This window comes from Nothobranchius furzeri, chromosome 2 (genome assembly GCF_043380555.1).
Source record: "Nothobranchius furzeri strain GRZ-AD chromosome 2, NfurGRZ-RIMD1, whole genome shotgun sequence".
Lineage (NCBI taxonomy): Eukaryota > Metazoa > Chordata > Actinopteri > Cyprinodontiformes > Nothobranchiidae > Nothobranchius > Nothobranchius furzeri.
Genome location: NC_091742.1, coordinates 27,532,423 through 27,555,428, shown reverse-complemented (window position 1 = coordinate 27,555,428; position 23,006 = coordinate 27,532,423). Strand labels below are relative to the sequence as shown.

Below are 23,006 nucleotides of genomic sequence, written 5' to 3'. Positions count from 1 at the left end.
TTAATGCAAGTGATGGTCTCTACACAAGAATTTTGCCCTTTGCAAATGGTTGCTAGTATTTCACTGATTGATATTTTGACCATTGTGGGATTGCCGCGGGAATGGTTCCAAGTCCTCAATTTATGGATCTATGAACAAGCACATTGCCTACCAGTCATATTTAGTATTCTTTCCACTATTTTCTCAAAGTTCTAGGGTTTCATGGTGTAATGGTCAGCACTCTGGACTTTGAATCCAGCGATCTGAGTTCAAATCTCAGTGAAACCTTTGCCTGTTTTGATATCTAGGACAATCAATGGTGTCCAAGATTTCTCTTTGAAATTTTCATTGAAGGAATCATGAAATGTATTACTTGATTTGAAATGATGAAATGAGAAATTGTCTTTTTTCAAAATGCTAACCAATTCAAAGTGTTTCTCCCACTCATAGACTTTGCTGAAACCCGCGATTGAACCAGGGACCTTTAGATCTTCAGTCTAACGCTCTCCCAACTGAGCTATTCCAGCTGACAAAACTGTTCATTGACCCAAAAATGCCAAGTGACTATATTGGATCCAACAGCATTCCACACTTGGCACTGGTAACAAACGTTTGTCAGTTGAGTTTTTCAATCGATTGCCTCCAAGTCTGTGATGGTGGGAAATGATCAAAAAGCTCATCTACATATGAAGGAACTGTACCTGGACATTGATCAAAAGGCGCAGTTGGATCTTATACGTTATCTGCTCAGACTCAGTAAAATCTTAACTTTTCTTTCAATATCTACCAATGTGTGTTGCATTCTCATGCCTCCTACAGTCATGGAAAAACCGATTCTGTTGCATGTCATTCAATACAAGCTATGCTCTAACAATTATATACCGTGTTGCCACAAATCTTTGGTTTTCTCACAAATAAAATCATTGTGAGAATCGTGACAAAAAGGTTAAAATACAGGGGGTCTTCGGTTCCATGGTGTAATGGTTAGCACTCTGGACTCTGAATCCAGCGATCTGAGTTCAAGTCTCAGTGGAACCAAATTGGTTAAATGCATCTCAAGTGTTCTGTCACAAGAAGACAATTGGTGAGGAAATTTATAATCATTAAGTATTTCATATTCTCTGCAAATCTTTGAAAGTTTTTTCATTTGTTTCTGAAAAATGTCTTAGGACATTATTGATTGCCTCTTGCAATGCATTAATTGATTTTGGAGATGGAACCAAGGGTCTTATTATGCTCTTCGTAATTCTGTATCGAATGAGAACGGATGCTGACATTCACAAATCAAACTTCCAATCTTGCAAATATCCACTTTGTTTAATGCAAGTGATGGTCTCTACACAAGAATTTTGCCCTTTGCAAATGGTTGCTAGTATTTCACTGATTGATATTTTGACCATTGTGGGATTGCTGCGGGAATGGTTCCAAGTCCTCAATTTATGGATCTATGAACAAGCACATTGCAGTCCAGTCATATTTAGTATTCTTTCCACTATACTCTCAAAGTTCTAGGGTTTCATGGTGTAATGGTCAGCACTCTGGACTTTGAATCCAGCGATCTGAGTTCAAATCTCAGTGAAACCTTTGCCTGTATTGATATCTAGGACAATCAATGGTGTCCAAGATTTCTCTTTGAAATTTTCATTGAAGGAATCATGAAATGTATTACTTGATTTGAAATGATGAAATGAGAAATTGTCTTTTTTCAAAATGCTAACCAAGTCAAAGTGTTTCTCCCACTCATAGACTTTGCTGAAACCCGGGATTGAACCAGGGACCTTTAGATCTTCAGTCTAACGCTCTCCCAACTGAGCTATTCCAGCTGACAAAACTGTTCATTGACCCAAAAATGCCAAGTGACTATATTGGATCCAACAGCATTCTACACTTGGCACTGGTAACAAACGTTTGTCAGTTGAGTTTTTCAATCGATTGCCTCCAAGTCTGTGATGGTGGGAAATGATCAAAAAGCTCATCTACATATGAAGGAACTGTACCTGGACATTGATCAAAAGGCGCAGTTGGATCTTCTATGTTATCTGCTCAGACTCAGTAAAATCTTAACTTTTCTTTCAATATCTACCAATGTGTGTTGCATTCTCATGCCTCCTACAGTCATGGAAAAACCGATTCTGTTGCATGTCATTCAATACAAGCTATGCTCTAACAATTATATACCGTGTTTCCACAAATCGTTGGTTTCTCACAAATAAAATCATTGTGAGAATCGTGACAAAAAGGTTAAATTACAGCAGGTCTTCGGTTCCATGGTGTAATGGTTAGCACTCTGGGCTCTGAATCCAGCGATCTGAGTTCAAGTTTCAGTGGAACCAAATTGGTTAAATGCTTCTCAAGTGTTCTGTCACAAGAAGACAATTGGTGAGGAAATTTATAATCATTAAGTATTTCATATTCCCTGCAAATCTTTGAAAGTTTTTTCATTTGTTTCTGAGAAATGTCTTAGGACATTATTGATTGCCTCTTGCAATGCATTAATTGATTTTGGAGATGGAACCAAGGGTCTTATTATGCTCTTCGTAATACTGTATCGAATGAGAACGGATGCTGACATTCACAAATCAAACTTCCAATCTTGCAAATATCCACTTTGTTTAATGCAAGTGATGGTCTCTACACAAGAATTTTGCCCTTTGCAAATGGTTGCTAGTATTTCACTGATTGATATTTTGACCATTGTGGGATTGCTGCGGGAATAGTTCCAAATCCTCAATTTATGGATCTATGAACAAGCACATTGCAGTCCAGTCATATTTAGTATTCTTTCCGCTATACTCTCAAAGTTCTAGGGTTTCATGGTGTAATGGTCAGCACTCTGGACTTTGAATCCAGCGATCTGAGTTCAAATCTCAATGAAACCTTTGCCTGTTTTGATATCTAGGACAATCAATGGTGTCCAAGATTTCTCTTTGAAATTTTCATTGAAGGAATCATGAAATGTATTACTTGATTTGAAATGATGAAATGAGAAATTGTCTTTTTTCAAAATGCAAACCAATTCAAGTGTTTCTCCCACTCATAGACTTTGCTGAAACCCGGGATTGAACCAGGGACCTTTAGATCTTCAGTCTAACGCTCTCCCAACTGAGCTATTCTAGCTGACAAAACTATTCATTCACCCAAAAATGCCAAGTGACTATATTGGATCCAACAGCATTCCACACTTGGCACTGGTAACAAACGTTTGTCAGTTGAGTTTTTCAATCGATTGCCTCCAAGTCTGTGATGGTGGGAAATGATCAAAAAGCTCATCTACATATGAAGGAACTGTACCTGGACATTGATCAAAAGGCGCAGTTGGATCTTATATGTTATCTGCTCAGACTCAGTAAAATCTTAACTTTTCTTTCAATATCTACCAATGTGTGTTGCATTCTCATGCCTCCTACAGTCATGGAAAAACCGATTCTGTTGCATGTCATTCAATACAAGCTATGCTCTAACAATTATATACCGTGTTTCCACAAATCTTTGGTTTCTCACAAATAAAATCATTGTGAGAATCGTGACAAAAAGGTTAAAATACAGCAGGTCTTCGGTTCCATGGTGTAACCGTTAGCACTCTGGACTCTGAATCCAGCGATCTGAATTCAAGTCTCAGTGGAACCAAATTGGTTAAATGCTTCTCAAGTGTTCTGTCACAAGAAGACAATTGGTGAGGAAATTTATAATCATTAAGTATTTCATATTCTCTGCAAATCTTTGAAAGTTTTTTCATTTGTTTCTGAAAAATGTCTTAGGACATTATTGATTGCCTCTTGCAATGCATTAATTGATTTTGGAGATGGAACCAAGGGTCTTATTATGCTCTTCGTAACACTGTATCGAATGAGAACGGATGCTGACATTCATAAATCAAACTTCCAATCTTGCAAATATCCACTTTGTTTAATGCAAGTGATGGTCTCTACACAAGAATTTTGCCCTTTGCAAATGGTTGCTAGTATTTCACTGATTGATATTTTGACCATTGTGGGATTGCTGCGGGAATGGTTCCAAGTCCTCAATTTATGGATCTATGAACAAGCACATTGCAGTCCAGTCATATTTAGTAGTCTTTCCACTATACTCTCAAATTTCTAGGGTTTCATGGTGTAATGGTCAGCACTCTGGACTTTGAATCCAGCGATCTGAGTTCAAATCTCAGTGAAACCTTTGCCTGTTTTGATATCTAGGACAATCAATGGTGTCCAAGATTTCTCTTTGAAATTTTCATTGAAGGAATCATGACATGTATTACTTGATTTGAAATGATGAATTGAGAAATTGTCTTTTTTCAAAATGCTAACCAATGCAAAGTGTTTCTCCCACTCATAGACTTTGCCGAAACCCGGGATTGAACCAGGGACCTTTAGATCTTCAGTCTAACGCTCTCCCAACTGAGCTATTCCAGCGGACAAAACTGTTCATCCACCCAAAAATGCCAAGTGACTATATTGGATCCAACAGCATTCCACACTTGGCACTGGTAACAAATGTTTGTCAGTTGAGTTTTTCAGTTGATTGCCTCCAAGTCTGTGATGGTGGGAAATGATCAAAAAGCTCATCTACATATGAAGGAACTGTACCTGGACATTGATCAAAAGGCGCAGTTGGATCTTATATGTTATCTGCTCAGACTCAGTAAAATCTTAACTTTTCTTTCAATATCTACCAATGTGTGTTGCATTCTCATGCCTCCTACAGTCATGGAAAAACCGATTCTGTTGCATGTCATTCAATACAAGCTATGCTCTAACAATTATATACCGTGTTGCCACAAATCTTTGGTTTTCTCACAAATAAAATCATTGTGAGAATCGTGACAAAAAGGTTAAAATACAGGGGGTCTTCGGTTCCATGGTGTAATGGTTAGCACTCTGGACTCTGAATCCAGCGATCCGAATTCAAGTCTCAGTGGAACCAAATTGGTTAAATGCTTCTCAAGTGTTCTGTCACAAGAAGACAATTGGTGAGGAAATTTATAATCATTAAGTATTTCATATTCTCTGCAAATCTTTGAAAGTTTTTTCATTTGTTTCTGAAAAATGTCTTAGGACATTATTGATTGCCTCTTGCAATGCATTAATTGATTTTGGAGATGGAACCAAGGGTCTTATTATGCTCTTCGTAGTACTGTATCGAATGAGAACGGATGCTGACATTCACAAATCAAACTTCCAATCTTGCAAATATCCACTTTGTTTAATGCAAGTGATGGTCTCTACACAAGAATTTTGCCCTTTGCAAATGGTTGCTAGTATTTCACTGATTGATATTTTGACCATTGTGGGATTGCTGCGGGAATGGTTCCAAGTCCTCAATTTATGGATCTATGAACAAGCACATTGCAGTCCAGTCATATTTAGTATTCTTTCCACTATACTCTCAAAGTTCTAGGGTTTCATGGTGTAATGGTCAGCACTCTGGACTTTGAATCCAGCGATCTGAGTTCAAATCTCAGTGAAACCTTTGCCTGTTTTGATATCTAGGACAATCAATGGTGTCCAAGATTTCTCTTTGAAATTTTCATTGAAGGAATCATGAAATGTATTACTTGATTTGAAATGATGAAATGAGAAATTGTCTTTTTTCAAAATGCTAACCAATTCAAAGTGTTTCTCCCACTCATTGACTTTGCTGAAACCCGGGATTGAACCAGGGACCTTTAGATCTTCAGTCTAACGCTCTCCCAACTGAGGTATTCCAGCTGACCAAACTGTTCATTGACCCAAAAATGCCAAGTGACTATATTGGATCCAACAGCATTCTACACTTGGCACTGGTAACAAACGTTTGTCAGTTGAGTTTTTCAATCGATTGCCTCCAAGTCTGTGATGGTGGGAAATGATCAAAAAGCTCATCTACATATGAAGGAACTGTACCTGGACATTGATCAAAAGGCGCAGTTGGATCTTATATGTTATCTGCTCAGACTCAGTAAAATCTTAACTTTTCTTTCAATATCTACCAATGTGTGTTGCATTCTCATGCCTCCTACAGTCATGGAAAAACCGATTCTGTTGCATGTCATTCAATACAAGCTATGCTCTAACAGTTATATACCGTGTTTCCACATATCTTTGGTTTCTCACAAATAAAATCATTGTGAGAATCGTGACAAAAAGGTTAAAATACAGCGGGTCTTCGGTTCCATGGTGTAATGGTTAGCACTCTGGACTCTGAATCCAGCGATCTGAGTTCAAGTCTCAGTGGAACCAAATTGGTTAAATGCTTCTCAAGTGTTCTGTCACAAGAAGACAATTGGTGAGGAAATTTATAATCATTAAGTATTTCATATTCTCTGCAAATCTTTGAAAGTTTTTTCATTTGTTTCTGAGAAATGTCTTAGGACATTATTGATTGCCTCTTGCAATGCATTAATTGATTTTGGAGATGGAACCAAGGGTCTTATTATGCTCTTCGTAATACTGTATCAAATGAGAACGGATGCTGACATTCACAAATCAAACTTCCAATCTTGCAAATATCCACTTTGTTTAATGCAAGTGATGGTCTCTACACAAGAATTTTGCCCTTTGCAAATGGTTGATAGTATTTCACTGATTGATATTTTGACCATTGTGGGATTGTTGCGGGAATGGTTCCAAATCCTCAATTTATGGATCTATGAACAAGCACATTGCAGTCCAGTCATATTTAGTATTCTTTCCGCTATACTCTCAAAGTTCTAGGGTTTCATGGTGTAATGGTCAGCACTCTGGACTTTGAATCCAGCGATCTGAGTTCAAATCTCAGTGAAACCTTTGCCTGTTTTGATATCTAGGACAATCAATGGTGTCCAAGATTTCTCTTTGAAATTTTCATTGAAGGAATCATGAAAAGTATTACTTGATTTGAAATGATGAAATGAGAAATTGTCTTTTTTCAAAATGCTAACCAATTCAAAGTGCTTCTCCCACTCATAGACTTTGCTGAAACCTGGGATTGAACCAGGGACCTTTAGATCTTCAGTGTAACGCTCTCCCAACTGAGCTATTCCAGCTGACAAAACTGTTCATTGACCCAAAAATGCCAAGTGACTATATTGGATCCAACAGCATTCCACACTTGGCACTGGTAACAAAAGTTTGTCAGTTGAGTTTTTCAATTGATTGCCTCCAAGTCTGTGATGGTGGGAAATGATCAAAAAGCTCATCTACATATGAAGGAACTGTACCTGGACATTGATCAAAAGGCGCAGTTGGATCTTATTCGTTATCTGCTCAGACTCAGTAAAATCTTAACTTTTCTTTCAATATCTACCAATGTGTGTTGCATTCTCATGCCTCCTACAGTCATGGAAAAACCGATTCTGTTGCATGTCATTCAATACAAGCTATGCTCTAACAATTATATACCGTGTTGCCACAAATCTTTGGTTTTCTCACAAATAAAATCATTGTGAGAATCGTGACAAAAAGGTTAAAATACAGGGGGTCTTCGGTTCCATGGTGTAATGGTTAGCACTCTGGACTCTGAATCCAGCGATCTGAGTTCAAGTCTCAGTGGAACCAAATTGGTTAAATGCTTCTCAAGTGTTCTGTCACAAGAAGACAATTGGTGAGGAAATTTATAATCATTAAGTATTTCATATTCTCTGCAAATCTTTGAAAGTTTTTTCATTTGTTTCTGAGAAATGTCTTAGGACATTATTGATTGCCTCTTGCAATGCATTAATTGATTTTGGAGATGGAACCAAGGGTCTTATTATGCTCTTCGTAATACTGTATCGAATGAGAACGGATGCTGACATTCACAAATCAAACTTCCAATCTTGCAAATATCCACTTTGTTTAATGCAAGTGATGGTCTCTACACAAGAATTTTGCCCTTTGCAAATGGTTGCTAGTATTTCACTGATTGATATTTTGACCATTGTGGGATTGCTGCGGGAATGGTTCCAAGTCCTCAATTTATGGATCTATGAACAAGCACATTGCAGTCCAGTCATATTTAGTATTCTTTCCACTATACTCTCAAAGTTCTAGGGTTTCATGGTGTAATGGTCAGCACTCTGGACTTTGAATCCAGCGATCTGAGTTCAAATGTCAGTGAAACCTTTGCCTGTTTTGATATCTAGGACAATCAATGGTGTCCAAGATTTCTCTTTGAAATTTTCATTGAAGGAATCATGAAATGTATTACTTGATTTGAAATGATGAAATGAGAAATTGTCTTTTTTCAAAATGCTAACCAATTCAAAGTGTTTCTCCCACTCATAGACTTTGCTGAAGCCTGGGATTGAACCAGGGACCTTTAGATCTTCAGTCTAACACTCTCCCAACTGAGCTATTCCAGCTGACAAAACTGTTCATTGACCCAAAAATGGCAAGTGACTATATTGGATCCAACAGCATTCTACACTTGGCACTGGTAACAAACGTTTGTCAGTTGAGTTTTTCAATCGATTGCCTCCAAGTCTGTGATGGTGGGAAATGATCAAAAAGCTCATCTACATATGAAGGAACTGTACCTGGACATTGATCAAAAGGCGCAGTTGGATCTTATATGTTATCTGCTCAGACTCAGTAAAATCTTAACTTTTCTTTCAATATCTACCAATGTGTGTTGCATTCTCATGCCTCCTACAGTCATGGAAAAACCGATTCTGTTGCATGTCATTCAATACAAGCTATGCTCTAACAATTATATACCGTGTTGCCACAAATCTTTGGTTTCTCACAAATAAAATCATTGTGAGAATCGTGACAAAAAGGTTAAAATGCAGCGGGTCTTCGGTTCCATGGTGTAATGGTTAGCACTCTGAATCCAGCGATCTGAGTTCAAGTCTCAGTGGAACCAAATTGGTTAAATGCTTCTCAAGTGTTGTCACAAGAAGACAATTGGTGAGGAAATTTATAATCATTAAGTATTTCATATTCTCTGCAAATCTTTGAAAGTTTTTTCATTTGTTTCTGAGAAATGTCTAAGGACATTATTGATTGCCTCTTGCAATGCATTAATTGATTTTGGAGATGGAACCAAGGGTCTTATTATATTCTTCGTAATACTGTATCGAATGAGAACGGATGCTGACATTCACAAATCAAACTTCCAATCTTGCAAATATCCACTTTGTTTAATGCAAGTGATGGTCTCTACACAAGAATTTTGCCCTTTGCAAATGGTTGCTAGTATTTCACTGATTGATATTTTGACCATTGTGGGATTGCTGCGGGAATAGTTCCAAATCCTCAATTTATGGATCTATGAACAAGCACATTGCAGTCCAGTCATATTTAGTATTCTTTCCGCTATTCTCTCAAAGTTCTAGGGTTTCATGGTGTAATGGTCAGCACTCTGGACTTTGAATCCAGCGATCTGAGTTCAAATCTCAGTGAAACCTTTGCCTGTTTTGATATCTAGGACAATCAATGGTGCCCAAGATTTCTCTTTGAAAATTTCATTGAAGGAATCATGAAATGTATTACTTGATTTGAAATGATGAAATGAGAAATTGTCTTTTTTCAAAATGCTAACCAATTCAAAGTGTTTCTCCCACTCATAGACTTTGCTGAAACCCGGGATTGAACCAGGGACCTTTAGATCTTCAGTCTAACGCTCTCCCAACTGAGCTATTCCAGCTGACAAAGCTGTTCATTGACCCAAAAATGCCAAGTGACTATATTGTATCCAACAGCATTCCACACTTGGCACTGGTAACAAACGTTTGTCAGTTGAGTTTTTCAATTGATTGCCTCCAAGTCTGTGATGGTGAGAAATGATCAAAAAGCTCATCTACATATGAAGGAACTGTACCTGGACATTGATCAAAAGGCGCAGTTGGATCTTATATGTTATCTGCTCAGACTCAGTAAAATCTTTACTTTTCTTTCAATATCTACCAATGTGTGTTGCATTCTCATGCCTCCTACAGTCATGGAAAAACCGATTCTGTTGCATGTCATTCAATACAAGCTATGCTCTAACAATTATATACCGTGTTGCCACAAATCTTTGGTTTTCTCACAAATAAAATCATTGTGAGAATCGTGACAAAAAGGTTAAAATACAGGGGGTCTTCGGTTCCATGGTTTAATGGTTAGCACTCTGGACTCTGAATCCAGCGATCTGAGTTCAAGTCTCAGTGGAACCATATTGGTTAAATGCTTCTCAAGTGTTCTGTCACAAGAAGACAATTGGTGAGGAAATTTATAATCATTAAGTATTTCATATTCTCTGCAAATCTTTGAAAGTTTTTTCATTTGTTTCTGAGAAATGTCTTAGGACATTATTGATTGCCTCTTGCAATGCATTAATTGATTTTGGAGATGGAACCAAGGGTCTTATTATGCTCTTCGTAATACTGTATCGAATGAGAACGGATGCTGACATTCACAAATCAAACTTCCAATCTTGCAAATATCCACTTTGTTTAATGCAAGTGATGGTCTCTACACAAGAATTTTGCCCTTTGCAAATGGTTGCTAGTATTTCACTGATTGATATTTTGACCATTGTGGGATTGCTGCGGGAATAGTTCCAAATCCTCAATTTATGGATCTATGAACAAGCACATTGCAGTCCAGTCATATTTAGTATTCTTTCCGCTATACTCTCAAAGTTCTAGGGTTTCATGGTGTAATGGTCAGCACTCTGGACTTTGAATCCAGCGATCTGAGTTCAAATCTCAGTGAAACCTTTGCCTGTTTTGATATCTAGGACAATCAATGGTGTCCAAGATTTCTCTTTGAAATTTTCATTGAAGGAATCATGAAAAGTATTACTTGATTTGAAATGATGAAATGAGAAATTGTCTTTTTTCAAAATGCTAACCAATTCAAAGTGTTTCTCCCACTCATAGACTTTGCTGAAACCCGGGATTGAACCAGGGACCTTTAGATCTTCAGTCTAACGCTCTCCCAACTGAGCTATTCCAGCTGACAAAACTGTTCATTGACCCAAAAATGCCAAGTGACTATATTGGATCCAACAGCATTCCACACTTGGCACTGGTAACAAACGTTTGTCAGTTGAGTTTTTCAATCGATTGCCTCCAAGTCTGTGATGGTGAGAAATGATCAAAAAGCTCATCTACATATGAAGGAACTGTACCTGGACATTGATCAAAAGGCGCAGTTGGATCTTATACGTTATCTGCTCAGACTCAGTAAAATCTTAACTTTTCTTTCAATATCTACCAATGTGTGTTGCATTCTCATGCCTCCCACAGTCATGGAAAAACCGATTCTGTTGCATGTCATTCAATACAAGCTATGCTCTAACAATTATATACCGTGTTGCCACAAATCTTTGGTTTTCTCACAAATAAAATCATTGTGAGAATCGTGACAAAAAGGTTAAAATACAGGGGGTCTTCGGTTCCATGGTGTAATGGTTAGCACTCTGGACTCTGAATCCAGCGATCTGAGTTCAAGTCTCAGTGGAACCAAATTGCTTAAATGCTTCTCAAGTGTTCTGTCACAAGAAGACAATTGGTGAGGAAATTTATAATCATTAAGTATTTCATATTCTCTGCAAATCTTTGAAAGTTTTTTCATTTGTTTCTGAAAAATGTCTTAGGACATTATTGATTGCCTCTTGCAATGCATTAATTGATTTTGGAGATGGAACCAAGGGTCTTATTATGCTCTTCGTAATACTGTATCGAATGAGAACGGATGCTGACATTCACAAATCAAACTTCCAATCTTGCAAATATCCACTTTGTTTAATGCAAGTGATAATCTCTACACAAGAATTTTGCCCTTTGCAAATGGTTGCTAGTATTTCACTGATTGATATTTTGACCATTGTGGGATTGCTGCGTGAATGGTTCCAAGTCCTCAATTTATGGATCTATGAACAAGCACATTGCAGTCCAGTCATATTTAGTATTCTTTCCACTATACTCTCAAAGTTCTAGGGTTTCATGGTGTAATGGTCAGCACTCTGGACTTTGAATCCAGCGATCTGAGTTCAAATCTCAGTGAAACCTTTGCCTGTTTTGATATCTAGGACAATCAATGGTGCCCAAGATTTCTCTTTGAAAATTTCATTGAAGGAATCATGAAATGTATTACTTGATTTGAAATGAGAAATTGTCTTTTTTCAAAATGCTAACCAATTCAAAGTGTTTCTCCCACTCATAGACTTTGCTGAAACCCGGGATTGAACCAGGGACCTTTAGATCTTCAGTCTAACGCTCTCCCAACTGAGCTATTCCAGCTGACAAAACTGTTCATTGACCCAAAAATGCCAAGTGACTATATTGGATCCAACAGCATTCCACACTTGGCACTGGTAACAAACGTTTGTCAGTTGAGTTTTTCAATCGATTGCCTCCAAGTCTGTGATGGTGAGAAATGATCAAAAAGCTCATCTACATATGAAGGAACTGTACCTGGACATTGATCAAAAGGCGCAGTTGGATCTTATATGTTATCTGCTCAGACTCAGTAAAATCTTAACTTTTCTTTCAATATCTACCAATGTGTGTTGCATTCTCATGCCTCCTACAGTCATGGAAAAACCGATTCTGTTGCATGTCATTCAATACAAGCTATGCTCTAACAATTATATACCGTGTTGCCACAAATCTTTGGTTTTCTCACAAATAAAATCATTGTGAGAATCGTGACAAAAAGGTTAAAATACAGGGGGTCTTCGGTTCCATGGTGTAATGGTTAGCACTCTGGACTCTGAATCCAGCGATCTGAGTTCAAGTCTCAGTGGAACCAAATTGGTTAAATGCTTCTCAAGTGTTCTGTCACAAGAAGACAATTGGTGAGGAAATTTATAATCATTAAGTATTTCATATTCTCTGCAAATCTTTGAAAGTTTTTTCATTTGTTTCTGAGAAATGTCTTAGGACATTATTGATTGCCTCTTGCAATGCATTAATTGATTTTGGAGATGGAACCAAGGGTCTTATTATGCTCTTCGTAATACTGTATCGAATGAGAACGGATGCTGACATTCACAAATCAAACTTCCAATCTTGCAAATATCCACTTTGTTTAATGCAAGTGATGGTCTCTACACAAGAATTTTGCCCTTTGCAAATGGTTGCTAGTATTTCACTGATTGATATTTTGACCATTGTGGGATTGCTGCGGGAATAGTTCCAAATCCTCAATTTATGGATCTATGAACAAGCACATTGCAGTCCAGTCATATTTAGTATTCTTTCCGCTATACTCTCAAAGTTCTAGGGTTTCATGGTGTAATGGTCAGCACTCTGGACTTTGAATCCAGCGATCTGAGTTCAAATCTCAGTGAAACCTTTGCCTGTTTTGATATCTAGGACAATCAATGGTGTCCAAGATTTCTCTTTGAAATTTTCATTGAAGGAATCATGAAAAGTATTACTTGATTTGAAATGATGAAATGAGAAATTGTCTTTTTTCAAAATGCTAACCAATTCAAAGTGTTTCTCCCACTCATAGACTTTGCTGAAACCCGGGATTGAACCAGGGACCTTTAGATCTTCAGTCTAACGCTCTCCCAACTGAGCTATTCCAGCTGACAAAACTGTTCATTGACCCAAAAATGCCAAGTGACTATATTGGATCCAACAGCATTCCACACTTGGCACTGGTAACAAACGTTTGTCAGTTGAGTTTTTCAATCGATTGCCTCCAAGTCTGTGATGGTGAGAAATGATCAAAAAGCTCATCTACATATGAAGGAACTGTACCTGGACATTGATCAAAAGGCGCAGTTGGATCTTATACGTTATCTGCTCAGACTCAGTAAAATCTTAACTTTTCTTTCAATATCTACCAATGTGTGTTGCATTCTCATGCCTCCTACAGTCGTGGAAAAACCGATTCTGTTGCATGTCATTCAATACAAGCTATGCTCTAACAATTATATACCGTGTTGCCACAAATCTTTGGTTTTCTCACAAATAAAATCATTGTGAGAATCGTGACAAAAAGGTTAAAATACAGGGGGTCTTCGGTTCCATGGTGTAATGGTTAGCACTCTGGACTCTGAATCCAGCGATCTGAGTTCAAGTCTCAGTGGAACCAAATTGGTTAAATGCTTCTCAAGTGTTCTGTCACAAGAAGACAATTGGTGAGGAAATTTATAATTATTAAGTATTTCATATTCTCTGCAAATCTTTGAAAGTTTTTTCATTTGTTTCTGAAAAATGTCTTAGGACATTATTGATTGCCTCTTGCAATGCATTAATTGATTTTGGAGATGGAACCAAGGGTCTTATTATGCTCTTCGTAATACTGTATCGAATGAGAACGGATGCTGACATTCACAAATCAAACTTCCAATCTTGCAAATATCCACTTTGTTTAATGCAAGTGATAATCTCTACACAAGAATTTTGCTCTTTGCAAATGGTTGCTAGTATTTCACTGATTGATATTTTGACCATTGTGGGATTGCTGCGGGAATGGTTCCAAGTCCTCAATTTATGGATCTATGAACAAGCACATTGCAGTCCAGTCATATTTAGTATTCTTTCCACTATACTCTCAAAGTTCTAGGGTTTCATGGTGTAATGGTCAGCACTCTGGACTTTGAATCCAGCGATGTGAGTTCAAATCTCAGTGAAACCTTTGCCTGTTTTGATATCTAGGACAATCAATGGTGTCCAAGATTTCTCTTTGAAATTTTCATTGAAGGAATCATGAAATGTATTACTTGATTTGAAATGATGAAATGAGAAATTGTCTTTTTTCAAAATGCTAACCAATTCAAAGTGTTTCTCCCACTCATAGACTTTGCTGAAACCCGGGATTGAACCAGGGACCTTTAGATCTTCAGTCTAACGCTCTCCCAACTGAGCTATTCCAGCTGACAAAACTGTTCATTGACCCAAAAATGCCAAGTGACTATATTGGATCCAACAGCATTCTACACTTGGCACTGGTAACAAACGTTTGTCAGTTGAGTTTTTCAATCGATTGCCTCCAAGTCTGTGATGGTGGGAAATGATCAAAAAGCTCATCTACATATGAAGGAACTGTACCTGGACATTGATCAAAAGGCGCAGTTGGATCTTATACGTTATCTGCTCAGACTCAGTAAAATCTTAACTTTTCTTTCAATATCTACCAATGTGTGTTGCATTCTCATGCCTCCTACAGTCATGGAAAAACCGATTCTGTTGCATGTCATTCAATACAAGCTATGCTCTAACAATTATATACCGTGTTTCCACAAATCTTTGGTTTCTCACAAATAAAATCATTGTGAGAATCGTGACAAAAAGGTTAAAATGCAGCGGGTCTTCGGTTTCATGGTGTAATGGTTAGCACTCTGAATCCAGCGATCTGAGTTCAAGTCTCAGTGGAACCAAATTGGTTAAATGCTTCTCAAGTGTTCTGTCACAAGAAGACAATTGGTGAGGAAATTTATAATCATTAAGTATTTCATATTCTCTGCAAATCTTTGAAAGTTTTTTCATTTGTTTCTGAGAAATGTCTTAGGACATTATTGATTGCCTCTTGCAATGCATTAATTGATTTTGGAGATGGAACCAAGGGTCTTATTATGCTCTTCGTAATACTGTATCGAATGAGAACGGATGCTGACATTCACAAATCAAACTTCCAATCTTGCAAATATCCACTTTGTTTAATGCAAGTGATGGTCTCTACACAAGAATTTTGCCCTTTGCAAATGGTTGCTAGTATTTCACTGATTGATATTTTGACCATTGTGGGATTGCTGCGGGAATAGTTCCAAATCCTCAATTTATGGATCTATGAACAAGCACATTGCAGTCCAGTCATATTTAGTATTCTTTCCGCTATACTCTCAAAGTTCTAGGGTTTCATGGTGTAATGGTCAGCACTCTGGACTTTGAATCCAGCTATCTGAGTTCAAATCTCAGTGAAACCTTTGCCTGTTTTGATATCTAGGACAATCAATGGTGTCCAAGATTTCTCTTTGAAATTTTCATTGAAGGAATCATGAAATGTATTACTGGATTTGAAATGATGAAATGAGAAATTGTCTTTTTTCAAAATGCTAACCAGTTCAAAGTGTTTCTCCCACTCATAGACTTTGCTGAAACCCGGGATTGAACCAGGTACCTTTAGATCTTCAGTCTAACGCTCTCCCAACTGAGCTATTCCAGCTGACAAAACTGTTCATTGACCCAAAAATGCCAAGTGACTATATTGGATCCAACAGCATTCTACACTTGGCACTGGTAACAAACGTTTGTCAGTTGAGTTTTTCAATCGATTGCCTCCAAGTCTGTGATGGTGGGAAATGATCAAAAAGCTCATCTACATATGAAGGAACTGTACCTGGACATTGATCAAAAGGCGCAGTTGGATCTTATATGTTATCTGCTCAGACTCAGTAAAATCTTAACTTTTCTTTCAATATCTACCAATGTGTGTTGCATTCTCATGCCTCCTACAGTCATGGAAAAACCGATTCTGTTGCATGTCATTCAATACAAGCTATGCTCTAACAATTATATACCGTGTTTCCACAAATCTTTGGTTTCTCACAAATAAAATCATTGTGAGAATCGTGACAAAAAGGTTAAAATGCAGCGGGTCTTCGGTTCCATGGTGTAATGGTTAGCACTCTGAATCCAGCGATCTGAGTTCAAGTCTCAGTGGAACCAAATTGGTTAAATGCTTCTCAAGTGTTGTCACAAGAAGACAATTGGTGAGGAAATTTATAATCATTAAGTATTTCATATTCTCTGCAAATCTTTGAAAGTTTTTTCATTTGTTTCTGAGAAATGTCTTAGGACATTATTGATTGCCTCTTGCAATGCATTAATTGATTTTGGAGATGGAACCAAGGGTCTTATTATGCTCTTCGTAATACTGTATCGAATGAGAACGGATGCTGACATTCACAAATCAAACTTCCAATCTTGCAAATATCCACTTTGTTTAATGCAAGTGATGGTCTCTACACAAGAATTTTGCCCTTTGCAAATGGTTGCTAGTATTTCACTGATTGATATTTTGACCATTGTGGGATTGCTGCGGGAATAGTTCCAAATCCTCAATTTATGGATCTATGAACAAGCACATTGCAGTCCAGTCATATTTAGTATTCTTTCCGCTATACTCTCAAAGTTCTAGGGTTTCATGGTGTAATGGTCAGCACTCTGGACTTTGAATCCAGCGATCTGAGTTCAAATCTCAGTGAAACTTTTGCCTGTTTTGATATCTAGGACAATCAATGGTGTCCAAGATTTCTCTTTGAAATTTTCATTGAAGGAATCATGAAAAGTATTACTTGATTTGAAATGATGAAATGAGAAATTGTCTTTTTTCAAAATGCTAACCAATTCAAAGTGCTTCTCCCACTCATAGACTTTGCTGAAACCCGGGATTGAACCAGGGACCTTTAGATCTTCAGTCTAACGCTCTCCCAACTGAGCTATTCCAGCTGACAAAACTGTTCATTCACCCAAAAATGCCAAGTGACTATATTGGATCCAACAGCATTCCACACTTGGCACTGGTAACAAACGTTTGTCAGTTGAGTTTTTCAATTGATTGCCTCCAAGTCTGTGATGGTGGGAAATGATCAAAAAGCTCATCTACATATGAAGGAACTGTACCTGGACATTGATCAAAAGGCGCAGTTGGATCTTATTCGTTATCTGCTCAGACTCAGTAAAATCTTAACTTTTCTTTCAATATCTACCAATGTGTGTTGCATTCTCATGCCTCCTACAGTCATGGAAAAACCGATTCTGTTGCATGTCATTCAATACAAGCTATGCTCTAACAATTATATACCGTGTTTCCACAAATCTTTGGTTTCTCACAAATAAAATCATTGTGAGAATCGTGACAAAAAGGTTAAAATGCAGCGGGTCTTCGGTTCCATGGTGTAATGGTTAGCACTCTGAATCCAGCGATCTGAGTTCAAGTCTCAGTGGAACCAAATTGGTTAAATGCTTCTCAAGTGTTCTGTCACAAGAAGACAATTGGTGAGGAAATTTATAATCATTAAGTATTTCATATTCTCTGCAAATCTTTGAAAGTTTTTTCATTTGTTTCTGAGAAATGTCTTAGGACATTATTGATTGCCTCTTGCAATGCATTAATTGATTTTGGAGATGGAACCAAGGGTCTTATTATGCTCTTCGTAATACTGTATCGAATGAGAACGGATGCTGACATTCACAAATCAAACTTCCAATCTTGCAAATATCCACTTTGTTTAATGCAAGTGATGGTCTCTACACAAGAATTTTGCCCTTTGCAAATGGTTGCTAGTATTTCACTGATTGATATTTTGACCATTGTGGGATTGCTGCGGGAATAGTTCCAAATCCTCAATTTATGGATCTATGAACAAGCACATTGCAGTCCAGTCATATTTAGTATTTTTTCCGCTATACTCTCAAAGTTCTAGGGTTTCATGGTGTAATGGTCAGCACTCTGGACTTTGAATCCAGCGATCTGAGTTCAAATCTCAGTGAAACCTTTGCCTGTTTTGATATCTAGGACAATCAATGGTGTCCAAGATTTCTCTTTGAAATTTTCATTGAAGGAATCATGAAAAGTATTATGAAATGAGAAATTTTCTTTTTTCAAAATGCTAACCAATTCAAAGTGTTTCTCCCACTCATAGACTTTGCTGAAACCCGGGATTGAACCAGGGACCTTTAGATCTTCAGTCTAACGCTCTCCCAACTGAGCTATTCCCGCTGACAAAACTGTTCATTCACCCAAAAATGCCAAGTGACTATATTGGATCCAACAGCATTCCACACTTGGCACTGGTAACAAAAGTTTGTCAGTTGAGTTTTTCAATTGATTGCCTCCAAGTCTGTGATGGTGGGAAATGATCAAAAAGCTCATCTACATATGAAGGAACTGTACCTGGACATTGATCAAAAGGCGCAGTTGGATCTTATTCGTTATCTGCTCAGACTCAGTAAAATCTTAACTTTTCTTTCAATATCTACCAATGTGTGTTGCATTCTCATGCCTCCTACAGTCATGGAAAACCCGATTCTGTTGCATGTCATTCAATACAAGCTATGCTCTAACAATTATATACCGTGTTGCCACAAATCTTTGGTTTTCTCACAATTAAAATCATTGTGAGAATCGTGACAAAAAGGTTAAAATACAGCGGGTCTTCGGTTCCATGGTGTAATGGTTAGCACTCTGAATCCAGCGATCTGAGTTCAAGTCTCAGTGGAACCAAATTGGTTAAATGCTTCTCAAGTGTTCTGTCACAAGAAGACAATTGGTGAGGAAATTTATAATCATTAAGTATTTCATATTCTCTGCAAATCTTTGAAAGTTTTTTTCATTTGTTTCTGAAAAATGTCTTAGGACATTATTGATTGCCTCTTGCAATGCATTAATTGATTTTGGAGATGGAACCAAGGGTCTTATGCTCTTCGTAATACTGTATCGAATGAGAACGGATGCTGACATCCACAAATCAAACTTCCAAACTTGCAAATATCCACTTTGTTTAATGCAAGTGATGGTGCTCTACACAAGAATTTTGCCCTTTGCAAATGGTTGCTAGTATTTCACTGATTGATATTTTGACCATTGTGGGATTGCTGCAGGAATGGTTCCAAGTCCTCAATTTATGGATCTATGAACAAGCATATTGCAGTCCAGTCATATTTAGTATTCTTTCCACTATACTCTCAAAGTTCTAGGGTTTCATGGAGTAATGGTCAGCACTCTGGACTTTGAATCCAGCGATCTGAGTTCAAATCTCAGTGAAACCTTTGCCTGTTTTGATATCTAGGACAATCAATGGTGTCCAAGATTTCTCTTTGAAATTTTCATTGAAGGAATCATGAAATGTATTACTTGATTTGAAATGATGAAATGAGAAATTGTCTTTTTTCAAAATGCTAACCAATTCAAAGTTTTTCTCCCACTCATAGACTTTGCTGAAACCCAGGATTGAACCAGGGACCTTTAGATCTTCAGTCTAACGCTCTCCCAACTGAGCTATTCCAGCTGACAAAACTGTTCATTCACCCAAAAAGGCCAAGTGATTATATTGGATCCAACAGCATTCCACACTTGGCACTGGTAACAAACGTTTGTCAGTTGAGTTTTTCAATTGATTGCCTCCAAGTCTGTGATGGAATGATCAAAAATCTCATCTACATATGAAGGAACTGTACCTGGACATTGATCAAAAGGCGCAATTGGATCGTATACGTTATCTGCTCAGACTCAGAAAAATCTTAACTTTTCTTTCAATATCTACCAATGTGTGTTGCATTCTCATGCCTCCTACAGTCATGGAAAAACCGATTCTGTTGCATGTCATTCAATACAAGCTATGCTCTAACAATTATATACCATGTTGCCACAAATCTTTGGTTTCTCACAAATAAAATCATTGTGAGAATCGTGACAAAAAGGTTAAAATACTGCAGGTCATTGGTTCCATGGTGTAATGGTTAGTACTCTGGACTCTGAATCCAGCGATCTGAGTTCAAGTCTCAGTGGAACCAAATTGTTTAAATGCTTCTCAAGTGTTCTGTCACAAGAAGACAATTGGTGAGGAAATTTATAATCATTAAGTATTTCATATTCTCAGCAAATCTTTGAAAGTTTTTTCATTTGTTTCTGAAAAATGTCTTAGGACATTATTGACTGCCTCTTGCAATGCATTAATTGATTTTGGAGATGGAACCAAGGGTCTTATTATGCTCTTCGTAATACTGTATCGAATGAGAACGGATGCTGACATCCGCAAATCAAACTTCCAAACTTGCAAATATCCACTTTGTTTAATGCAAGTGACGGTGCTCTACACAAGAATTTTGCCCTTTGCAAATGGTTGCTAGTATTTCACTGATTGATATTTTGACCATTGTGGGACTGCTGCAGGAATGGTTCCAAGTCCTCAATTTATGGATCTATGAACAAGCACATTGCAGTCCAGTCATATTTAGTATTCTTTCCACTATACTCTCAAAGTTCTAGGGTTTCATGGTGTAATGGTCAGCACTCTGGACTTTGAATCCAGCGATCTGAGTTCAAATCTCAGTGAAACCTTTGCCTGTTTTGATATCTAGGACAATCAATGGTGTCCAAGATTTCTCTTTGAAATTTTCATTGAAGGAATCATGAAATGTATTACTTGATTTGAAATGATGAAATGAGAAATTGTCTTTTTTCAAAATGCTAACCAATTCAAAGTTTTTCTCCCACTCATAGACTTTGCTGAAACCCAGGATTGAACCAGGGACCTTTAGATCTTCAGTCTAACGCTCTCCCAACTGAGCTATTCCAGCTGACAAAACTGTTCATTCACCCAAAAAGGCCAAGTGATTATATTGGATCCAACAGCATTCCACACTTGGCACTGGTAACAAATGTTTGTCAGTTGAGTTTTTCAATTGATTGCCTCCAAGTCTGTGATGGAATGATCAAAAATCTCATCTACATATGAAGGAACTGTACCTGGACATTGATCAAAAGGCGCAGTTGGATCTTATATGTTATCTGCTCAGACTCAGAAAAATCTTAACTTTTCTTTCAATATCTACCAATGTGTGTTGCATTCTCATGCCTCCTACAGTCATGGAAAAACCGATTCTGTTGCATGTCATTCAATACAAGCTATGCTCTAACAATTATATACCATGTTGCCACAAATCTTTGGTTTCTCACAAATAAAATCATTGTGAGAATCGTGACAAAAAGGTTAAAATACTGCAGGTCATCGGTTCCATGGTGTAATGGTTAGCACTCTGGACTCTGAATCCAGCGATCTGAGTTCAAGTCTCAGTGGAACCAAATTGTTTATGCTTCTCAAGTGTTCTGTCACAAGAAGACAATTGGTGAGGAAATTTATAATCATTAAGTATTTCATATTCTCAGCAAATCTTTGAAAGTTTTTTCATTTGTTTCTGAAAAATGTCTTAGGACATTATTGACTGCCTCTTGCAATGCATTAATTGATTTTGGAGATGGAACCAAGGGTCTTATTATGCTCTTCGTAATACTGTATCGAATGAGAACGGATGCTGACATCCACAAATCAAACTTCCAAACTTGCAAATATCCACTTTGTTTAATGCAAGTGATGGTGCTCTACACAAGAATTTTGCCCTTTGCAAATGGTTGCTAGTATTTCACTGATTGATATTTTGACCATTGTGGGACTGCTGCAGGAATGGTTCCAAGTCCTCAATTTATGGATCTATGAACAAGCACATTGCAGTCCAGTCATATTTAGTATTCTTTCCACTATACTCTCAAAGTTCTAGGGTTTCATGGTGTAATGGTCAGCACTCTGGACTTTGAATCCAGCGATCTGAGTTCAAATGTCAGTGAAACCTTTGCCTGTTTTGATATCTAGGACAATCAATGGTGTCCAAGATTTTTCTTTGAAATTTTCATTGAAGGAATCATGAAATGTATTACTTGATTTGAAATGATGAAATGAGAAATTGTCTTTTTTCAAAACTGTAACCAATCAAATGTATGTCTCCCACCCATTGACTTTGCTGAAACCCGGGATTGAACCAGGGACCTTTAGAGCTTCAATCTAACGCTCTCCCAACTGAGCTATTCCAGCTGTCAAAACTGTTCATTCACCCAAAAATGCCAAGTGACTATATTGGATCCAACAGCATTCCACACTTGGCACTGGTAAAAAACGTTTGTCATTTGAGTTTTTCAATTGATTGCCTCCAAGTCTGTGATGGTGGGAAATGATCAAAAAGCTAATCTATATATGAAGGAACTGTACCTGGACATTGATCAAAAGACGCAATTGGATCGTATACGTTATCTGCTCAGACTGAGTAAAATCAACTTTTCTTTCAATATCTACCAATGTGTGTTGCATTCTCATGCCTCCTACAGTCATGGAAAAACCGATTCTGTTGCATGTCATTCAATACAAGCTATGCTCTAACAATTATATACCGTATTGCCACAAATCTTTGGTTTCTCACAAATAAAATAATTGTGAGAATCGTGACAAAAAGGTTAAAATACAGCGGGTCATCGGTTCCATGGTGTAATGGTTAGCACTCTGGACTCTGAATTCAGTGATCTGAGTTCAAGTCTCAGTGGAACCTTTGCCTGTTTTGATATCTAGGACAATCAATCGTGTCCAAGATT

At 37.5% G+C, this 23,006-nt stretch overlaps 48 non-coding genes across 48 annotated transcripts; 30 read left to right on the top strand and 18 right to left on the bottom strand.

Moving 5' to 3' along the window:
• The first annotated feature begins 195 nt into the window (after positions 1-195).
• trnaq-uug (transfer RNA glutamine (anticodon UUG)) lies at positions 196-267 on the top strand. Its single transcript has one exon. It is a non-coding gene; the product is annotated as a tRNA-Gln (tRNA).
• Positions 268-433: 166 nt separating this feature from the next.
• Positions 434-506, bottom strand: trnaf-gaa (transfer RNA phenylalanine (anticodon GAA)). Its single transcript has one exon. It is a non-coding gene; the product is annotated as a tRNA-Phe (tRNA).
• A 439-nt stretch (positions 507-945) lies between these two features.
• On the top strand, positions 946-1,017 carry trnaq-cug (transfer RNA glutamine (anticodon CUG)). The gene has a single exon. It is a non-coding gene; the product is annotated as a tRNA-Gln (tRNA).
• Positions 1,018-1,491: 474 nt separating this feature from the next.
• trnaq-uug (transfer RNA glutamine (anticodon UUG)) lies at positions 1,492-1,563 on the top strand. The gene has a single exon. It is a non-coding gene; the product is annotated as a tRNA-Gln (tRNA).
• Positions 1,564-1,729: 166 nt separating this feature from the next.
• trnaf-gaa (transfer RNA phenylalanine (anticodon GAA)) lies at positions 1,730-1,802 on the bottom strand. The gene has a single exon. It is a non-coding gene; the product is annotated as a tRNA-Phe (tRNA).
• A 438-nt stretch (positions 1,803-2,240) lies between these two features.
• Positions 2,241-2,312, top strand: trnaq-cug (transfer RNA glutamine (anticodon CUG)). The gene has a single exon. It is a non-coding gene; the product is annotated as a tRNA-Gln (tRNA).
• Positions 2,313-2,786: 474 nt separating this feature from the next.
• Positions 2,787-2,858, top strand: trnaq-uug (transfer RNA glutamine (anticodon UUG)). Its single transcript has one exon. It is a non-coding gene; the product is annotated as a tRNA-Gln (tRNA).
• Positions 2,859-3,023: 165 nt separating this feature from the next.
• On the bottom strand, positions 3,024-3,096 carry trnaf-gaa (transfer RNA phenylalanine (anticodon GAA)). The gene has a single exon. It is a non-coding gene; the product is annotated as a tRNA-Phe (tRNA).
• A 984-nt stretch (positions 3,097-4,080) lies between these two features.
• trnaq-uug (transfer RNA glutamine (anticodon UUG)) lies at positions 4,081-4,152 on the top strand. Its single transcript has one exon. It is a non-coding gene; the product is annotated as a tRNA-Gln (tRNA).
• A 166-nt stretch (positions 4,153-4,318) lies between these two features.
• On the bottom strand, positions 4,319-4,391 carry trnaf-gaa (transfer RNA phenylalanine (anticodon GAA)). The gene has a single exon. It is a non-coding gene; the product is annotated as a tRNA-Phe (tRNA).
• Positions 4,392-4,830: 439 nt separating this feature from the next.
• trnaq-cug (transfer RNA glutamine (anticodon CUG)) lies at positions 4,831-4,902 on the top strand. Its single transcript has one exon. It is a non-coding gene; the product is annotated as a tRNA-Gln (tRNA).
• Positions 4,903-5,376: 474 nt separating this feature from the next.
• trnaq-uug (transfer RNA glutamine (anticodon UUG)) lies at positions 5,377-5,448 on the top strand. The gene has a single exon. It is a non-coding gene; the product is annotated as a tRNA-Gln (tRNA).
• Positions 5,449-5,614: 166 nt separating this feature from the next.
• Positions 5,615-5,687, bottom strand: trnaf-gaa (transfer RNA phenylalanine (anticodon GAA)). Its single transcript has one exon. It is a non-coding gene; the product is annotated as a tRNA-Phe (tRNA).
• A 438-nt stretch (positions 5,688-6,125) lies between these two features.
• Positions 6,126-6,197, top strand: trnaq-cug (transfer RNA glutamine (anticodon CUG)). Its single transcript has one exon. It is a non-coding gene; the product is annotated as a tRNA-Gln (tRNA).
• Positions 6,198-6,671: 474 nt separating this feature from the next.
• Positions 6,672-6,743, top strand: trnaq-uug (transfer RNA glutamine (anticodon UUG)). The gene has a single exon. It is a non-coding gene; the product is annotated as a tRNA-Gln (tRNA).
• A 166-nt stretch (positions 6,744-6,909) lies between these two features.
• Positions 6,910-6,982, bottom strand: trnaf-gaa (transfer RNA phenylalanine (anticodon GAA)). Its single transcript has one exon. It is a non-coding gene; the product is annotated as a tRNA-Phe (tRNA).
• A 439-nt stretch (positions 6,983-7,421) lies between these two features.
• Positions 7,422-7,493, top strand: trnaq-cug (transfer RNA glutamine (anticodon CUG)). The gene has a single exon. It is a non-coding gene; the product is annotated as a tRNA-Gln (tRNA).
• Positions 7,494-7,967: 474 nt separating this feature from the next.
• On the top strand, positions 7,968-8,039 carry trnaq-uug (transfer RNA glutamine (anticodon UUG)). Its single transcript has one exon. It is a non-coding gene; the product is annotated as a tRNA-Gln (tRNA).
• Positions 8,040-8,205: 166 nt separating this feature from the next.
• On the bottom strand, positions 8,206-8,278 carry trnaf-gaa (transfer RNA phenylalanine (anticodon GAA)). Its single transcript has one exon. It is a non-coding gene; the product is annotated as a tRNA-Phe (tRNA).
• Positions 8,279-9,253: 975 nt separating this feature from the next.
• trnaq-uug (transfer RNA glutamine (anticodon UUG)) lies at positions 9,254-9,325 on the top strand. The gene has a single exon. It is a non-coding gene; the product is annotated as a tRNA-Gln (tRNA).
• A 166-nt stretch (positions 9,326-9,491) lies between these two features.
• Positions 9,492-9,564, bottom strand: trnaf-gaa (transfer RNA phenylalanine (anticodon GAA)). The gene has a single exon. It is a non-coding gene; the product is annotated as a tRNA-Phe (tRNA).
• A 439-nt stretch (positions 9,565-10,003) lies between these two features.
• On the top strand, positions 10,004-10,075 carry trnaq-cug (transfer RNA glutamine (anticodon CUG)). Its single transcript has one exon. It is a non-coding gene; the product is annotated as a tRNA-Gln (tRNA).
• Positions 10,076-10,549: 474 nt separating this feature from the next.
• trnaq-uug (transfer RNA glutamine (anticodon UUG)) lies at positions 10,550-10,621 on the top strand. Its single transcript has one exon. It is a non-coding gene; the product is annotated as a tRNA-Gln (tRNA).
• A 166-nt stretch (positions 10,622-10,787) lies between these two features.
• On the bottom strand, positions 10,788-10,860 carry trnaf-gaa (transfer RNA phenylalanine (anticodon GAA)). The gene has a single exon. It is a non-coding gene; the product is annotated as a tRNA-Phe (tRNA).
• Positions 10,861-11,299: 439 nt separating this feature from the next.
• trnaq-cug (transfer RNA glutamine (anticodon CUG)) lies at positions 11,300-11,371 on the top strand. Its single transcript has one exon. It is a non-coding gene; the product is annotated as a tRNA-Gln (tRNA).
• Positions 11,372-11,845: 474 nt separating this feature from the next.
• On the top strand, positions 11,846-11,917 carry trnaq-uug (transfer RNA glutamine (anticodon UUG)). The gene has a single exon. It is a non-coding gene; the product is annotated as a tRNA-Gln (tRNA).
• A 158-nt stretch (positions 11,918-12,075) lies between these two features.
• Positions 12,076-12,148, bottom strand: trnaf-gaa (transfer RNA phenylalanine (anticodon GAA)). The gene has a single exon. It is a non-coding gene; the product is annotated as a tRNA-Phe (tRNA).
• A 439-nt stretch (positions 12,149-12,587) lies between these two features.
• On the top strand, positions 12,588-12,659 carry trnaq-cug (transfer RNA glutamine (anticodon CUG)). The gene has a single exon. It is a non-coding gene; the product is annotated as a tRNA-Gln (tRNA).
• A 474-nt stretch (positions 12,660-13,133) lies between these two features.
• Positions 13,134-13,205, top strand: trnaq-uug (transfer RNA glutamine (anticodon UUG)). The gene has a single exon. It is a non-coding gene; the product is annotated as a tRNA-Gln (tRNA).
• A 166-nt stretch (positions 13,206-13,371) lies between these two features.
• Positions 13,372-13,444, bottom strand: trnaf-gaa (transfer RNA phenylalanine (anticodon GAA)). The gene has a single exon. It is a non-coding gene; the product is annotated as a tRNA-Phe (tRNA).
• Positions 13,445-13,883: 439 nt separating this feature from the next.
• On the top strand, positions 13,884-13,955 carry trnaq-cug (transfer RNA glutamine (anticodon CUG)). Its single transcript has one exon. It is a non-coding gene; the product is annotated as a tRNA-Gln (tRNA).
• Positions 13,956-14,429: 474 nt separating this feature from the next.
• trnaq-uug (transfer RNA glutamine (anticodon UUG)) lies at positions 14,430-14,501 on the top strand. The gene has a single exon. It is a non-coding gene; the product is annotated as a tRNA-Gln (tRNA).
• A 166-nt stretch (positions 14,502-14,667) lies between these two features.
• Positions 14,668-14,740, bottom strand: trnaf-gaa (transfer RNA phenylalanine (anticodon GAA)). The gene has a single exon. It is a non-coding gene; the product is annotated as a tRNA-Phe (tRNA).
• A 977-nt stretch (positions 14,741-15,717) lies between these two features.
• trnaq-uug (transfer RNA glutamine (anticodon UUG)) lies at positions 15,718-15,789 on the top strand. The gene has a single exon. It is a non-coding gene; the product is annotated as a tRNA-Gln (tRNA).
• A 166-nt stretch (positions 15,790-15,955) lies between these two features.
• Positions 15,956-16,028, bottom strand: trnaf-gaa (transfer RNA phenylalanine (anticodon GAA)). Its single transcript has one exon. It is a non-coding gene; the product is annotated as a tRNA-Phe (tRNA).
• Positions 16,029-17,003: 975 nt separating this feature from the next.
• trnaq-uug (transfer RNA glutamine (anticodon UUG)) lies at positions 17,004-17,075 on the top strand. The gene has a single exon. It is a non-coding gene; the product is annotated as a tRNA-Gln (tRNA).
• Positions 17,076-17,241: 166 nt separating this feature from the next.
• On the bottom strand, positions 17,242-17,314 carry trnaf-gaa (transfer RNA phenylalanine (anticodon GAA)). Its single transcript has one exon. It is a non-coding gene; the product is annotated as a tRNA-Phe (tRNA).
• Positions 17,315-18,291: 977 nt separating this feature from the next.
• On the top strand, positions 18,292-18,363 carry trnaq-uug (transfer RNA glutamine (anticodon UUG)). The gene has a single exon. It is a non-coding gene; the product is annotated as a tRNA-Gln (tRNA).
• A 151-nt stretch (positions 18,364-18,514) lies between these two features.
• Positions 18,515-18,587, bottom strand: trnaf-gaa (transfer RNA phenylalanine (anticodon GAA)). Its single transcript has one exon. It is a non-coding gene; the product is annotated as a tRNA-Phe (tRNA).
• Positions 18,588-19,564: 977 nt separating this feature from the next.
• On the top strand, positions 19,565-19,636 carry trnaq-uug (transfer RNA glutamine (anticodon UUG)). Its single transcript has one exon. It is a non-coding gene; the product is annotated as a tRNA-Gln (tRNA).
• Positions 19,637-19,802: 166 nt separating this feature from the next.
• Positions 19,803-19,875, bottom strand: trnaf-gaa (transfer RNA phenylalanine (anticodon GAA)). The gene has a single exon. It is a non-coding gene; the product is annotated as a tRNA-Phe (tRNA).
• Positions 19,876-20,308: 433 nt separating this feature from the next.
• On the top strand, positions 20,309-20,380 carry trnaq-cug (transfer RNA glutamine (anticodon CUG)). Its single transcript has one exon. It is a non-coding gene; the product is annotated as a tRNA-Gln (tRNA).
• Positions 20,381-20,855: 475 nt separating this feature from the next.
• Positions 20,856-20,927, top strand: trnaq-uug (transfer RNA glutamine (anticodon UUG)). Its single transcript has one exon. It is a non-coding gene; the product is annotated as a tRNA-Gln (tRNA).
• Positions 20,928-21,093: 166 nt separating this feature from the next.
• Positions 21,094-21,166, bottom strand: trnaf-gaa (transfer RNA phenylalanine (anticodon GAA)). The gene has a single exon. It is a non-coding gene; the product is annotated as a tRNA-Phe (tRNA).
• Positions 21,167-21,599: 433 nt separating this feature from the next.
• Positions 21,600-21,671, top strand: trnaq-cug (transfer RNA glutamine (anticodon CUG)). The gene has a single exon. It is a non-coding gene; the product is annotated as a tRNA-Gln (tRNA).
• Positions 21,672-22,144: 473 nt separating this feature from the next.
• On the top strand, positions 22,145-22,216 carry trnaq-uug (transfer RNA glutamine (anticodon UUG)). Its single transcript has one exon. It is a non-coding gene; the product is annotated as a tRNA-Gln (tRNA).
• Positions 22,217-22,382: 166 nt separating this feature from the next.
• Positions 22,383-22,455, bottom strand: trnaf-gaa (transfer RNA phenylalanine (anticodon GAA)). The gene has a single exon. It is a non-coding gene; the product is annotated as a tRNA-Phe (tRNA).
• Positions 22,456-22,891: 436 nt separating this feature from the next.
• trnaq-cug (transfer RNA glutamine (anticodon CUG)) lies at positions 22,892-22,963 on the top strand. Its single transcript has one exon. It is a non-coding gene; the product is annotated as a tRNA-Gln (tRNA).
• The last annotated feature ends 43 nt before the right edge of the window (positions 22,964-23,006 follow it).